The sequence below is a fragment of the Harpia harpyja genome, chromosome 9 (assembly GCF_026419915.1).
Source record: "Harpia harpyja isolate bHarHar1 chromosome 9, bHarHar1 primary haplotype, whole genome shotgun sequence".
Classification (NCBI taxonomy): Eukaryota; Metazoa; Chordata; class Aves; order Accipitriformes; family Accipitridae; genus Harpia; species Harpia harpyja.
The window spans coordinates 31,794,986-31,808,423 of record NC_068948.1 but is presented as its reverse complement, the minus strand read 5'-3'; the positions used below and the strand labels follow the sequence as shown (position 1 = coordinate 31,808,423).

The following is a 13,438-nucleotide window of genomic DNA, read 5'->3' as shown; positions in this document are numbered from 1 at the left end:
AAAGGCTATTTTATCTTTAATCCTCATTTAAAATGAGGAGACTGCAGATTACTTGAATGTGCCTCAGAAAACCCTCTTATTAATTGGAATTTCTTCCTTGTTTATGTCTAACCATAGGAGTTGTAGTTTTGCATACTGCATATTAGAAATATTCTTCCCCATTTGTTTAAAAGCTATCCTTGGACTCTGGAGACTGCTGCTTCCAGAAGTACTCCTTTTCCTGCTGCTAGCTAGAGCTGCTGCCTGCTATTTAAGTAAAATGGGCAGTACTAATGGCTGTAGAAGTGTGTATTTTTACAATTCCTTACTTATTTTTAGTTTGACTCTGTTAATAGGTTTCACTTGTCTTGGTGAGCACTTCCTCTTCAAACAATCCTTAGGGCCCTCTTCAGTGAAAAGCTCTTTTTAACAGTCTTCCTTTACTGTGCTAGTCTGCCAGCTTTGAAGGGTTACTTTTGCACAGTGATTGGTATTTGTCTGATATTTTCACATTTATAAAAGATGAATTTGATTTTTAAAGCCTTTACGAATAGATGCTGTATTACTTTGAACCTGATTACTTAATGTTTTAATGTCTTCTGTACTAATCAAGTATCAGTTTTCATTTGTTTGTGGTATTGTCTGCATGAATCTAGCAATTTTTTCAGCTGTAAATTCAGCATGTAATCAGCAGTGTCACTTTAAACCTTTTAATGTTAGCTGTTTGCTAGGCACATTTTGAAACCATAGCAAAGAGTTGGCTTCCCTCATTTAACATTTAATTGTACAATCCTTGCCTTGTATGTGCTTTGATCAGTAGTGAGATGAGATTGCCTGCTGTAAATTTTTTGCAGCAGGGAGAGAAAATAGTACTTGAAGAACTGGGCATTTTCTTAAAAATCTTTTCCTGTTAGAGACTAGTATTGTAAAACATGGAAGTCTTTGGACATTTCTTAATTTTTTTTTTTTTAATTTGATTAGCTAGATTTTTAAGAGGCAAGCTTTCTTTAAATTGTACATTAAAAAATTAGCACGATATATCAGATTTTAGTATGATGAGGGTGCGAATGTTCTGCATGTAAAGAGAAGTGTGAAAGAGATCTCTGAATGCTTTTGCTTTCACATCTTTCTGGTGATTTTCCATAAGGCAAGGAAAAAAAACTCTAAAACAAACTTTTTGATCAGTCCAGAAGATCACTGGGATGGTATCTACAATTTGCAGTTTTAGTCTGTTATATTGTTATGTTTTATGTTATATTTTCTGTGTGTATATGCTCTTTTAGAGGCCTTGAAGTATTTCTTAGGCATTTTCATTAGTGTACACGCTCCTGCTGTGTTGCAAGAAAATATTGGAAGGACAATTGTGATATTCATATTAAGTATATATATAAAAAAGAAATTTTAAGGGAAAAGCACAGCTGTGCCTTTTGACACTTTCTGTGTTGATGTTACAGCTGAAGGCTACTAAGGAGATATTTATCAGTTCTCTCTATTTATAATCAGGAGTAACCAGAGATGTTGGGGTTAGTTGTCAAGCTTTGTGTTATTTAATCTGTCTTGGGGAGCTAAGATAGTTAATTCATTAACTAGACATACCTGAAGAAGCTGTAACTCTCAATTAAAAAATATTATAATGAAAATCCATTTTTAAAGCTACTATTTTGAGTTATTGATAGGTTGTATCTCTTCTGCTGTGTATTTGTTTTACTCCTATGCAGTGGTGGAGTTTGACATCAGTGGACCCACTCAGTGCCAGCTATCTGCTAATTACTTGCTGATTCCTCTTCTGATCTTCGAATAGGATATGTATTATTGTGATGTGTAGGAAAGTTGTCAAAAGAAATCCTCATAGTATTTTCTGAGCACAGCATAGTTTGTGGTCTGCCTGAGTATGTGTGAAATGATAGCTGGCCACCAAGAAGTCTGTGTCCCGTGGTCATGGGTGTTGAGTGACAGCTCTAAGTTTCTGAAAAGTGGTCTTTGTGTCTGGCAAAATGTTTTGTTCGGTAGGTTGTATTAGATGCAGGCAGAGTTCTGTCTAGTAATGCAACCATGAGCTCCCTTTTCAATTTGAGTTGTAATAATGAGAAGAGCAAGTTTATCAAACCTGGATCGTTTGCACTCTTAATGAGGCATGCCGCAGGACTCTGAAGTACTGCAGCTTGCTCTTGGTTGGTGTTTTCTTTAGTGTGATGCATAACACTGAAACAGGGATTACTGAGCAGCAGGTTCCTAGGGAAGACTGAGCATTGAACTTTTTGATGACAGAAGATGGACTAATGAGAGCTACTGAGAGCTATTGCTGCAACTGTACCAACCAGCAAAAAAGAAAAGAAAAATCAAAGAGGAAAGCCAAGAGGGCTGATTGAGCCTTGCAGATGGCTACATAAGGCTTTTATGAGTCTTTTGGATGGCTGTTCAAGAATCCAGAAGTTCCTAGCTGGTGTGATAACACAGTCTGGTTTTGGTCAAATTAGTTGATGTTTCTTTGACAGGGGAAGAGCAGGACTCTTAAACACCTCTCTGTGTTTGGTTCACTCTCCGTAAATTGTCGCTCTGTACTATAAATGTGCTCATTGTTGGGAGAAATTTCTCAGAAGCTTGTGGTTTTGTGACTCCAGCAATATATTGGTCCTTTGATTCTAACCATTCAGATTATAGGTGGTATGAGAGAACCTGTATGGCATACAACTGAGCTCTTGCTGGTGGTAGGGGAAAAAGGGTCCAGGCTGCCTTTTAGGTCTGTCTGCTGCTCTTGCTAGGACTGCCTGTGGTTTTCCTGTCTTAGCCTGTGTTTTCCAGTAGGCTGCTGGTGGTGCTCCTCTTCTGGCGTTTTCAGGGCTGGCTCTTCACCATCCAGCTGATGTCGGCACCGATTCCTCTTGCTGCCTTTTCCATCAACCTGGAATCCAAACTTACTGAGTTGCTTTCAGTCATATTTTCAGTTACAAACTGTATTTGTTATTTGGTCCCCTTCGGTCAAATGCTCAGATAAGCATAAAGCAGAGCACTGCGCACTAATTGCCAAATGCGTTGTGGTCATCTGTAGTTGAGCGGCTGAAATTCAGAGACTGAATCATTGCTCTCTATATTCCGCATCATCACTTCCTTCTCTGCCCTGCCATGTACCTTCCTCCTAGCTGTGATCTTTTCATCATCTTTAATTGGTTAATTTTTGTAATTTTGTATTCAAGTGCCAGTCTTTCAGTGACCATGTGCTATATTTATTATATTTGAGTATTTTCCAGGGTACATGGGGTATTCATCGTCCCTTTTCCAGCTGGTGATGAGCTTCGCTGCAGCTGATACAAGACATCTTTAGGTCTGACTTGCATAAGAAGACATTTAAGTGCAGCTCAATAGTCTTGTTGTCCAGCTGCTTGCATCAGTCACACTGTCAAGCTGGTCAGCATGCCAGGTATGCAGCCACAGTAATGAGGTTTCCTGTTACTTTGTAATGCCCTTTGTCCAATAACCAGCTTTTTTGGCTTGCTTGTGGTCACAGCTACTAGTGGAGCGCTCTCGGTTCTGTTCCTGTCCTTAGCCATCTCAAAGTTGTGAGCAATTGTTGCTCTGCCCCAGGGAATTTTGTGGGATACTGCAATTTTGATGATGTAATCTCTTTTTTGATGTATCCAAGGCTACTGTAGGAGCACACTGATAAACAATGATCTGTGTCACAAGTACGACCAGGTAACATAAGCCAGCTTGGTGAGTGGAGGCCAGACTTTTTGCAGTGGGGGCAGAGCTGGCAAGAGATAGGAAAGCTCTGGATCTATTCCAGAATAGGTGCTGAGGGAAAAGAATAGGAGCTCTGGCTGATTCTGAACAGGTGCTGCAGTGCTTGTGGGGAGAGAAGGGTTGATGTCAGGATGTGAACTGTGCAATTTTTAGTACCTTGGTCAGGAACTAGCTGCGACTTTGGTGGTTGCTTCTGCTGAGCCACCTTCAGGATGGTCCTGGCTGGTTTGATGGTTAGTGAGGGACCCAGCTCAGAGTGCTGGCTGGGCCTCCACCTGTGCTGCTGTGGTATCAGAGACAATCAACAATCAAAATCCTGGGGCTTGATGGAGAGCTATGTGATTGCCGTTCAATGCAGGTAAGACAGATAAAGTCAGTAGATGAGAGAAGACAGCTGGAAAAGCTGAGAGCAGCCACCAGTGCACCCCCTTGTATGAGAGAGCACTGTAATCTCTAGTGAAGATGTGGTCTTTCTCTTGACAGCCAGATGTTGGCTTGGTCTGGATCCCCCCACAGTGCGTGTGGTAGATGCACAAATCCTGATGCCTCATAAAATGGATAGTTTCATTAGTTTCAACTCAGTGTGACAGGAAAAGCATCTGGGGCAGGTGAGTGGCTTGAAAACATGAAAACATTGTAGGTATGGTCTAAGAGTGGTCTTGGCTCCACTTTAACAAAATGAAGGTCCGAAAAGCCTGTGGGAGCCCAGTGTCCTATTAGGAGCAGTGAATCTCTCATAAATCTTGTAGCTGTGTTATACATACGTAATACTGTGATACACAGTTGAAATGCAAGTGGGTTCCAGATTCATTGCTCAGTTTTGGCCTTCTGGTGTGGATGATGATGGTGAGTCTCCGGACCATGCTAGGTACCATTCTTGATGAGCTGTTTCTTCTCAGTCTGGCACTTGTCTTTGTTCAAATAGCAAACAAATGCTACATCCTGAAAGCATCCAAAAGAAAATGGCATATTTTAAATAAAGTGTTACCCTGCAGCACTGTGATGGTTTAAAAAGACCTTATTCTTTATCGACAGTCATTAAACAATAATTACAAAATCAAAAGAAAATTGAGGTATTTAAGTAAGAAGTAAGATCTAAAGTTTGTTTTGACAAGAGTTTAGTTGCTACCTTTTAAAAGTGGTTTTGATACCTCTTTATCAGGTGACTCCAAAGGAAGTGGCAGCTCGTTAATAACCATGCTGTCGTGGCATGTCACTGCAATAGCATTTTGATGGGCGATGGAAGGAAACGTTAATCATCGGTCTGTGTGCCACGGGTAATGGTTATCGCTGCTTTAAGGGAGGGAAGGCGTTCTGTGTTGGTGTTGTGTGGCTTCCCTTTGTGTGTGCTGCCTGGGGATTTCCTGTCGACAGTGCTGCTATTCTGTTATGGTGTTTACTTTTGATGATGGGGCAGTTGCATTTCAGGCATACATTTTTTCCAAAGACTTAAAAATCCCTCACACCCAGGTAGTGTCTGAGGTGTATCTGCTGTGCTGGTGTCAGCAGCTAAATCTTCCTTTCAGATAATCTGAGTACACAAAGCCCTGTTGCAGGGCATTTTCCTAATTCCTGAATGCTGCTGTAGAAGAGGAATTCTAACTTTTGTGTCATTGCTAAGAGCAAGCAGACAAAATAAACCCGGCCAAGGAAGCCCATTCCCCGCAGGAACGCGAGAGAGTGCTGTTCAGCCGTGGGAGGCCGGTGTGCTGGCCGGAGGCCACTTGTCCTTGCGCAGCTTCAGAGCTCGCACAAGGAAACAGTGCAGAATCCAAGACAGTTTGTTTTAAGTAGGTGTGGTATTAAGTTTAATTTACCATAAAATGCTTTTATGAAATAGTGCATTCTAGGTTAACTCAGTGCAATAAGGTTTGCATTCAGTAAGATGTAACCATTTGTAGACCTGGTAATTTTTTTTGTAATGACTATGTCATTCCTGGCTCAGAGCAGCTGGAGCTGGGGGACTGTCTGCCCCTGCCCCCCTCCCCTTTAATTTGAGTCTGAAGTAGGGAGTATGCTTCTGATAAAAGGCTAAAGTGGATTGTTAAACCTCATTTATACATACAAAGCAGAGGTAACTTCACTGCCTCCCTACTAATATTTTGATCTAAAGTTGTTTTGACTCAGTTCCTGCTTTCCCATGCTGTTGTCCATGTCGCTAATGCTGGGAGACAGCCAAGTTCCCACTATTGTTCCTATTCTTTCAGCAGTTGTGAGTTGTTCATACAGCCAGTGCGTGTTTACTGTACTGAAAGGAAATGGCATTTTAGAGAGCAACTTGAGCATGGTGAAAGTAGTCCTTTGTAGTGGACTTTCCTCAAGATACGACAGGACTCTGTACTGCAGTGCAAAGCTGCTCTTTACAAGTAACTTAAGGTAAATCTTAAGCCTGAATGAAGCTTGGAAAAAATGTACTATTTGGTTTAGTGATTCACAGTTGAGGCTAATAAATACCTGCCACATTAAGGAAGGCAGTATAGATTATTTGCTAACCACAGTGCATATTTGGCAAGTTTTGATTGCTGGGGTTGGAGATTGCAGATGTTGGATGAGACTGGATTTACTTCTGGATTTGTTCCATAATTCAGCAGTATTTCACAGTTCAGGGCAGGAAATACAGCAAATCTAGTTGAGAATGCAGAAGGAATTTTAGCAAATCATTGTTTTAGCTCCACAAAGATCCAGACCTAGCAGGAAATAACACTTAATCTAAAAAATGTAAATGAAGGCCACGCCTGTAACAATGACCCTGATAAGCAATTTAAGATGTAGTCTTCTGCAGTGTCCCGGGAGTATTCTTGTACCAAGCCACTGCTCTGGGCTCCAGAAAAGCATCTTGGCTGGCTGTAGCTCGGTGCAAGCATGGGGTTGGCTGGCTTGTGGTCCCCCACCAGTGCACTGACCACGTCCCGGGGGACATGGGAGCATCGGGCTGTTATGCGGCTGGGCTGTGCAGCCACCCTTCTGTCAGGTGACGTGGGGCTGACGTGCTGTGCATGGGAGGAGGCAGTAAGAGCAAAGAGTCCAAGAAATAGTGGAATCACGTATGCATGCAGTGTTACACAGCAATGGCAAATAAAAATAAAAATGCCATGTTGCAAGATAAAATGGATGAAGGACGTATTGTATAAACTTATACCTGCTATTTGTTCTACTTACTGCGATCAAGAAGTGGCTAATGTAAATGAAAGATGCATGGAATAGTGTTTTCTAGGGAGAAAATGGAAAGAACAATCAGGCACTCAGTGCTTCCCAGCTGTGCAGTGGGAAGGTGGTTTAGACAGTTGTTAGGCAGTATGTGATTAAGCTGAGAACAGCTGAAAGGATTTAAGATACAGTTTTACCTTCCAGCTTCTTCTTACTACTCTTTGAAGAAGGAAATCCCTTGCACAAAAAAGCATGCTCTTCCTTTGGAGTGCTTTCTGAATTCTGAAAGTCAGATTTGAACCTTCAATAGTTGGAGATTACCTGAGCACCCTCTGTGAGAAAGAGAAATACTACCAAATTTCTGCAGCCAGATGGTAATGAAAAGTTCTGTATTTTATCTCTTTGAAAAGGATGACAGAAATGCACTATTTAAGAAATAGTAAACTTGGCATTTACTGACTGATTTAAGAGAGTAGTGTGTTTTGGGCCAAATTTAGATTGGATATTAGGAAAAATTCCGTTACTGAAAGGGTTGTCAGGCATTGGAATAGGCTGCCCAGGGAAGTGGTTGAGTCACCATCCCTGGAGGTATTCAAAAAGTGCGTAGACAAGACACTTCAGGACATGGTTTAGTGGGCATGGTTGGTGGTTGGACTTGATGATCTTAGAGGTCCTTTCCAACCTAAATGATTCTATGAAATCTGTTCAGAGAACATATCATTCCCCAGTATAGCATGCAGTCTGTCTGTCACTTCTTGAAATTGGCTTGCCTGTGTTTGCTGTGTTGTGAATTGCCCATGCTCCCTGACGCTCGGGAGCACGCTGAAACGGACCCTGACTTTAGGTATAGTGTTACCAAGCAACACCTAAAAATTGTGAGATTTGAGGAGACATTTTCTGACTGCTAAACCCTGCTTAATAAATGTACTGTGTGGGGGCCAAATCCTGCTTCCTCAAAAGCTCTGCTGTGCACAAGAAAAAAACTCTTCTTGCATAAGGGGATTCCTGCTGTTACAGGGTGGGGATGACAAACCCCATCCAGCCTACGTACCAGGGCTGACTGCCTCTGAAAAGTGAGGTGCTGGCTGAGCTGTAATGCTACAAAACTGCTCAGACAGCATTTAGTGAGATGAAGCAGAATTTTGTGGTGAAATTTTAAGGAGATGGAATGAAATTGGTGAATCTGGCATTATCCCTGAAGTTGGATTTTGATGCCTTTGCAGAAGGGTGTTGGTGAGGAGGGGTTTGGATGACTGCTCATATGCAGGTCTGAATTGATGGTAAAACTTTATATCAAAGAGAAGAAAACACTTTGAATGTCTCTTCATATCGGATTGTCCTTTCTCATTTGCACGTAATTTGACTCACTCTTATGGGAACAAGAGATTTCCCAACCTTTCTTCCCGTTACCGTTTTGAGCAGAAGTAGCATGTTCCCATGCTTGTTTTCTTCCACTTCACTTACCTTCTTTGCCCTGCGAGAAAAGTTTAGTAGTTGAAGGTATTTTAGGCCACATTCTGACCTCAGGAAGTCTCTGTTAAAGGTGTTTGGCATTTACCTGTGCTTAACGTGTGAGTGTCCATTGGATCAAGTGATGGAGAAATAACCATTCCTACGTTGGACTTAATATAAGAGCCCTGGCTATGGTACAGCTTTGTTTTGCCTCCCTGGTGCAAGGAGGTCCTTTGCAGGCTGAGGCTTTTGTCCTGTGGCTGCCTGGCATGCTGGGGAGATTCCCTAACTGAAGATTGGGACCTTGGGGAAAAATGAATCAGTTGCGTGTTGAGATCGTGTATTTGATCAAAACAACAGAACTGCTCCTGAGAACGCTTGGGCACATTTGCAGGGAGCATTTGGTGTTCAGCCTACTTTGTATCTGTTTACATGCTCATATTTTCATTTCACTGTGCAAATAGCTGCCTTTTCTTATGGATAAGTTTCACATTGTGTTTCTTGTTGCCATTAGGTATCTCCCCTACTGTAAGATAGCTCCTGGTTTTCCATAGCATCATTCTTGGGTGATACAAAGGCTAATGCTTAGCTTATTGCTAAGCTTGTAGCTAATTTGTTTGTGGTTTTCAGCCCACATTGGAGGGAATGTCTGGTGTCTGTATGGTAATGTTTATCAACAAAAAACTTTCATCATCTGGATTTTTATTTGTATAAATGGAAAAAACGGTAACTATCCATCTTTTGCTTGGCTTGATCCTTTTGATGTAAACAAATGTAAAGAAAATGTTTTTAGGACTTTCCAGAATATTTGTGCTGTAGGAATTTCCTGTTTCTGTTTTGTTTTTCAGTTTTTCCTCCTCCATTGAGATGGAAGGGAAGTGCTGAATGATTATGTACGTGGGCTTTCAAACAACACAGTATATTTTTAGCTTGTTCCCTCAGCTTTAACATTGATAGCTTTGTTTTATACTGAAACAATTCAAGGTACAAAAACTATGCATGTTCAGGATGTTTAACTGGGCCTTTCTCAAGTTCAAGAGGAACATAGTTTGGGGGACAAAAGAATTAACATTTTCCGAAAAACTGTTTTGGCACTCTAGTTGTTGCAATTATTACTAGTAATTGTATTTAAACTTAAATTGTTTCAAAACTTAGATTAAAAGTTCTATTTCACAATTACCTTTATTTACAGATTTTTATTAATCTTGGAATAATTACATGCTACTGTAAAAGTGCGCAGAATTTTGTACAGAGGAAAGGATGACTGTCTTTCTACTTTGATTACAAATGCAATGGGAAACTGCAGTTTTGCACTGATCCCATCAAGGATGACCATGGTAGTAGGATGGTAAAATTATTTTGGCAGGTACAAAGAAGTATCTGGAGTGTTCAGTCATGAAAATTATTAATGTGTTTTCTTCTATCACAAGTGTAGTTCTGGAAGGAAAACAAGGAATGCAAATTTTTTTTTTTCCCCCTTCTTACCTGGTTTCTCTAATATTGGTTAATTTGGAGGAAAGCACAGCTTTCAAGTGCATTTGGAACTTAATAAGGCTCACTCTGTGCCTTTGCTTCCCCCTGTTCTTGCCCCTTCTGTTATCATTTTTTGATTCAAATCTGTAAGAAGTATTGTACTTAAATGTGATTTTTCTTAAATGAGAACATAAGGTACAGAATTTTATCTTAGGTGATAGTGCTGTGAATTTTTTTTTGTTTTGTTGTTGTTACAATGTACATGAGTGTTACATACCTTTTACAGAAACAGTAAGACAAATGTACCCTCAAAGATTCATAATCTGAAGAATGGATATAAGCCACATGATACGATGAAACATGTTGGGAAAGGTGGTGGTAGCAGAGGCGGGGGACGTGGATGAGAGCTTATGAAAGTGGGTAGAGAGTGCATGGCAGCTGGGGACCAAGTGTTCCTAGTGAGAAGAGTCAGGCTATGGGGTGGACTTGCAGGCAGATTAGACGCGTTTGGTATCTGACCTTCTTTAGCAAACATTGCAAAATGTTTCTTTGTGATAAAAAGCTTCATTTCATATGCGCTAACATGCTTCTTGCGTGAGAGGGAAAAAGATGATGTCCCAGCAAAATTTCTAATCTTTTTCTTGTCTTGTTTGAAGTGTGTGGATGTCTAACTGTGTGTTTCAAATTAATTGATCAGGCTGGGTCACTATTTTTTCAAAAAGATTGAAGAAGATGTTAGAAGTGGTAGCTCTTTGTATGTAAAAATGGTTTGGAACCTTGCACACGGAAGTTTAATCAGCTGCACACATAACACTTCAACAGCTTTTTGCTGTTTTCACAGTGTTATGTTGGACAATTCTCATTGTGTGCTGCGGAGAATGTTTTATTTGTCAGAAGATGTAGGTGAGACGGGAATCCGTGTTCAGGCATAAGCTTCAGCTTTAATAGATTACCACTAGGTAGGTATGAGATGTTTACCCCTTTAATGTTCCTGCGACCTTGCTGGGGTTATAGAACATCAAGGACGTCCCTCATACTTGCTTCCAAGTCCTCTAATTCTCTTTAGAGCTGGCCATTTTAACCTTTACTTCCTGAGCACTGGATGCATTTTTCTGCTTGTTTTCATGCTTCTGACTCCAAGTCACTCTTACCGCAGATGAACGTATACAGAGTGAGAAGGTTGGAATACCAACAATCAAGACAAATGATACAAAATAGGGTGAAAAAAATTTTCTTTCTGCTCCCCAGACAGGCGATACACTGCTTGCAGAGATCTTTGGAAACAAACCTCACATTCTGCAGTGGGGGAGAGAGGAGTTGGACTGCAGGCAAGGAAGGGAGGCCCTGTCCAATGTAAGCTCCATTTTTATCAACCCTGAGCATTGGATCCTCTTGGCAGCAGTGCTCAACTGGTGCCAAGCCTGAGGAACAGTGTGCCTGCTTTCCCCATGTACCTTGCTCGGGGAACAGTTCATACCTGTTCCTTCGCCTGCCAGGAATGTTCCACTAATGCTACAAGGTGACAGTTGTACCTGGGGAGTGTGGGTTTTTTGTTTCTTCTTAGACTTTTTTTTTTTTTTTTTAATTCAATGCCATTTTGTCCTCCCTGTAGTCTAACCAAGTCTCCTTCTGTGCGAGACCTGGAGAAAGGATATATTTTTCTTGTTTTGTCTTTCCTTGTTCCTTTTTATTGTCCTCTCTTAGCTGATATTCAAGAAGATATATGCAGTGACTATGAGCTATTTGGTTGTTCATGAAACCTTGGCAGAGTGTATTCATTTATATTGGAGAAGTGGCAAAACCTGTGCCCTAGGTCTGCAGGGAGGTTGCTAGTTTCCTCCCTGAAATCACTCTCTGTGTCAGGGAGTGTTCTTATTGCTTTTCTGCCTCTGCATGAGTGGACTCTCTTGGGCTTGCTGTAAAACATGATTATTTTTATAATGCTGTTTGTGCTTTGAGAGGATTGTCAGGTTAGCACACAGCAAGGCAGAGAATAAAGCCTTCCTCTACCTTCTGTGCCTGGAGTTGGGCTGTTCTGGATCATTGTTTTCTCCTCACCCTGGACCTTTCAGCTGGAGTAGGTTGGATAGCATGATGGCTGTCAAGTGAGTTCAGCCCTGTTATTTACCAAATAAAAGCATAATACCACAGGTGAACTTCAAGAATGATGTAGTTGTGGAATAAGGATGTGCAGCATGTGGGTGCTATCATTTCTGTTTGCAACGGACGGCTGTCAAAGTGATTCAGTCTTCTAGAGCTTGCACTGCCACCGTTCTGTTACACTGCAGGGTAGGAGATGAGACCATGATGAGTATTTGTCCTAACGTGACATGGACTGTGTGGACACTTGTGTACTAGGGAATGTGATGTCTTCAAAGGAACACAAATTAGTTTCTTAGCAGAAGTTGTCCTGAAGCAAATTTGACTGGATGATAAATAAAGAATTCTTGTGTCCTGTTACAGATCAGATGAGACTCAGATTTCAGAGGCAAATTGCAGAGACAGTTTTATTACATAGGCCTTTTTGCAGTTATGGTGCATAAGTATCAAGAAATTTCATTTTGCTCTTCAATCTGGAGGAATAATTTAAAGTATTTGTCTGCAAAGCCACTGGCACTGAATTTCAAAATGTAATTGTTTTGCCATGATTGAAATGCATTACTTTAAGAAATTAGTATTACTCTGAGGTTATTACCACCTCTGTTTAAAATAAAGATTTTAAAAATAGTAATGGGCTACATTGATGAGATACTTTATGAAGTACTTTAGCAACTTTCTTTAAAAACCTCCTGTATTAATGTGTGCTTGTGTAAACTTTCCAAACATTGATCCAGAACCTGTTGCTACTGCAGTCTTTTTTGCCCACTAGTTTGTGAGGCCTCTGTGAGCTTTTAAAATAAACTAATATAAGAAAAAAAGTCTGAAAATGGAACTTCAGTCTCTTTTGTAGTTGGCTATGCGTATGAGGTGAATGCCTTTAATGTCAAGTTCTATGCAACTTATCTTAAATTCTGAATAAGCATAAATTAAAACTGTATACGTGAGCTTAATTTGCTCAGTTTCAGTAGGAAACAAAAGTAGGAGTAGAAAACAAATATGTAGTGTAAATATTGAGATATCCAGTGTTTCAGGTGACAAAAGAGATTTCACTCTATATAGACACTGTACAAATTCCTTGTGCTGAAACACTCCATCCATTCAACTATTGTTTCTCCTTTTTTTTTTTTTTTTTCTTTCTTCTGACCATAGACTGCTTATAATATTGTGGCAGGTGAAACAGTCTAGGCATCTGTATTTGTCATACTGCCATGAAAAAGAAAAAACCAAACCAACCAGATAAAACCACGAAGCCCTTTCATCTTTGGCTGTGTTAAGTTTCATGGGGAATCTTGGATTTGAGGAATGGGAAAGCTAGGTACTGCAAATGGGAAAAAGGATGGAATAAGAAGCAAACTTACCTTAATGATTGGCTTAATGATGAGTCCATGTCATGTCAGTTGTTACTTTGTGAGGGTATCTGTGATACTGTGTAAAAATCAGAGGGGAAGCGAGGTTTTTGTTGTGTTCAGAGTACCTGTGCAGCAGTGTTTGGTTTTGTTGGGGCCTGTGTCATAAATTTGTTCCAGTATGGGCATACTAGGTACCT

The 13,438-nt window shown here is 40.6% G+C and overlaps 1 protein-coding gene across 3 annotated transcripts in view; it reads left to right on the top strand.

Annotated features, from left to right (window-relative positions):
• Nucleotides 1–13,438, top strand: part of KIAA1671 (KIAA1671 ortholog) — an 86,946-nt gene that overhangs the window by 37,845 nt on the left and 35,663 nt on the right. The window lies entirely within an intron of this gene.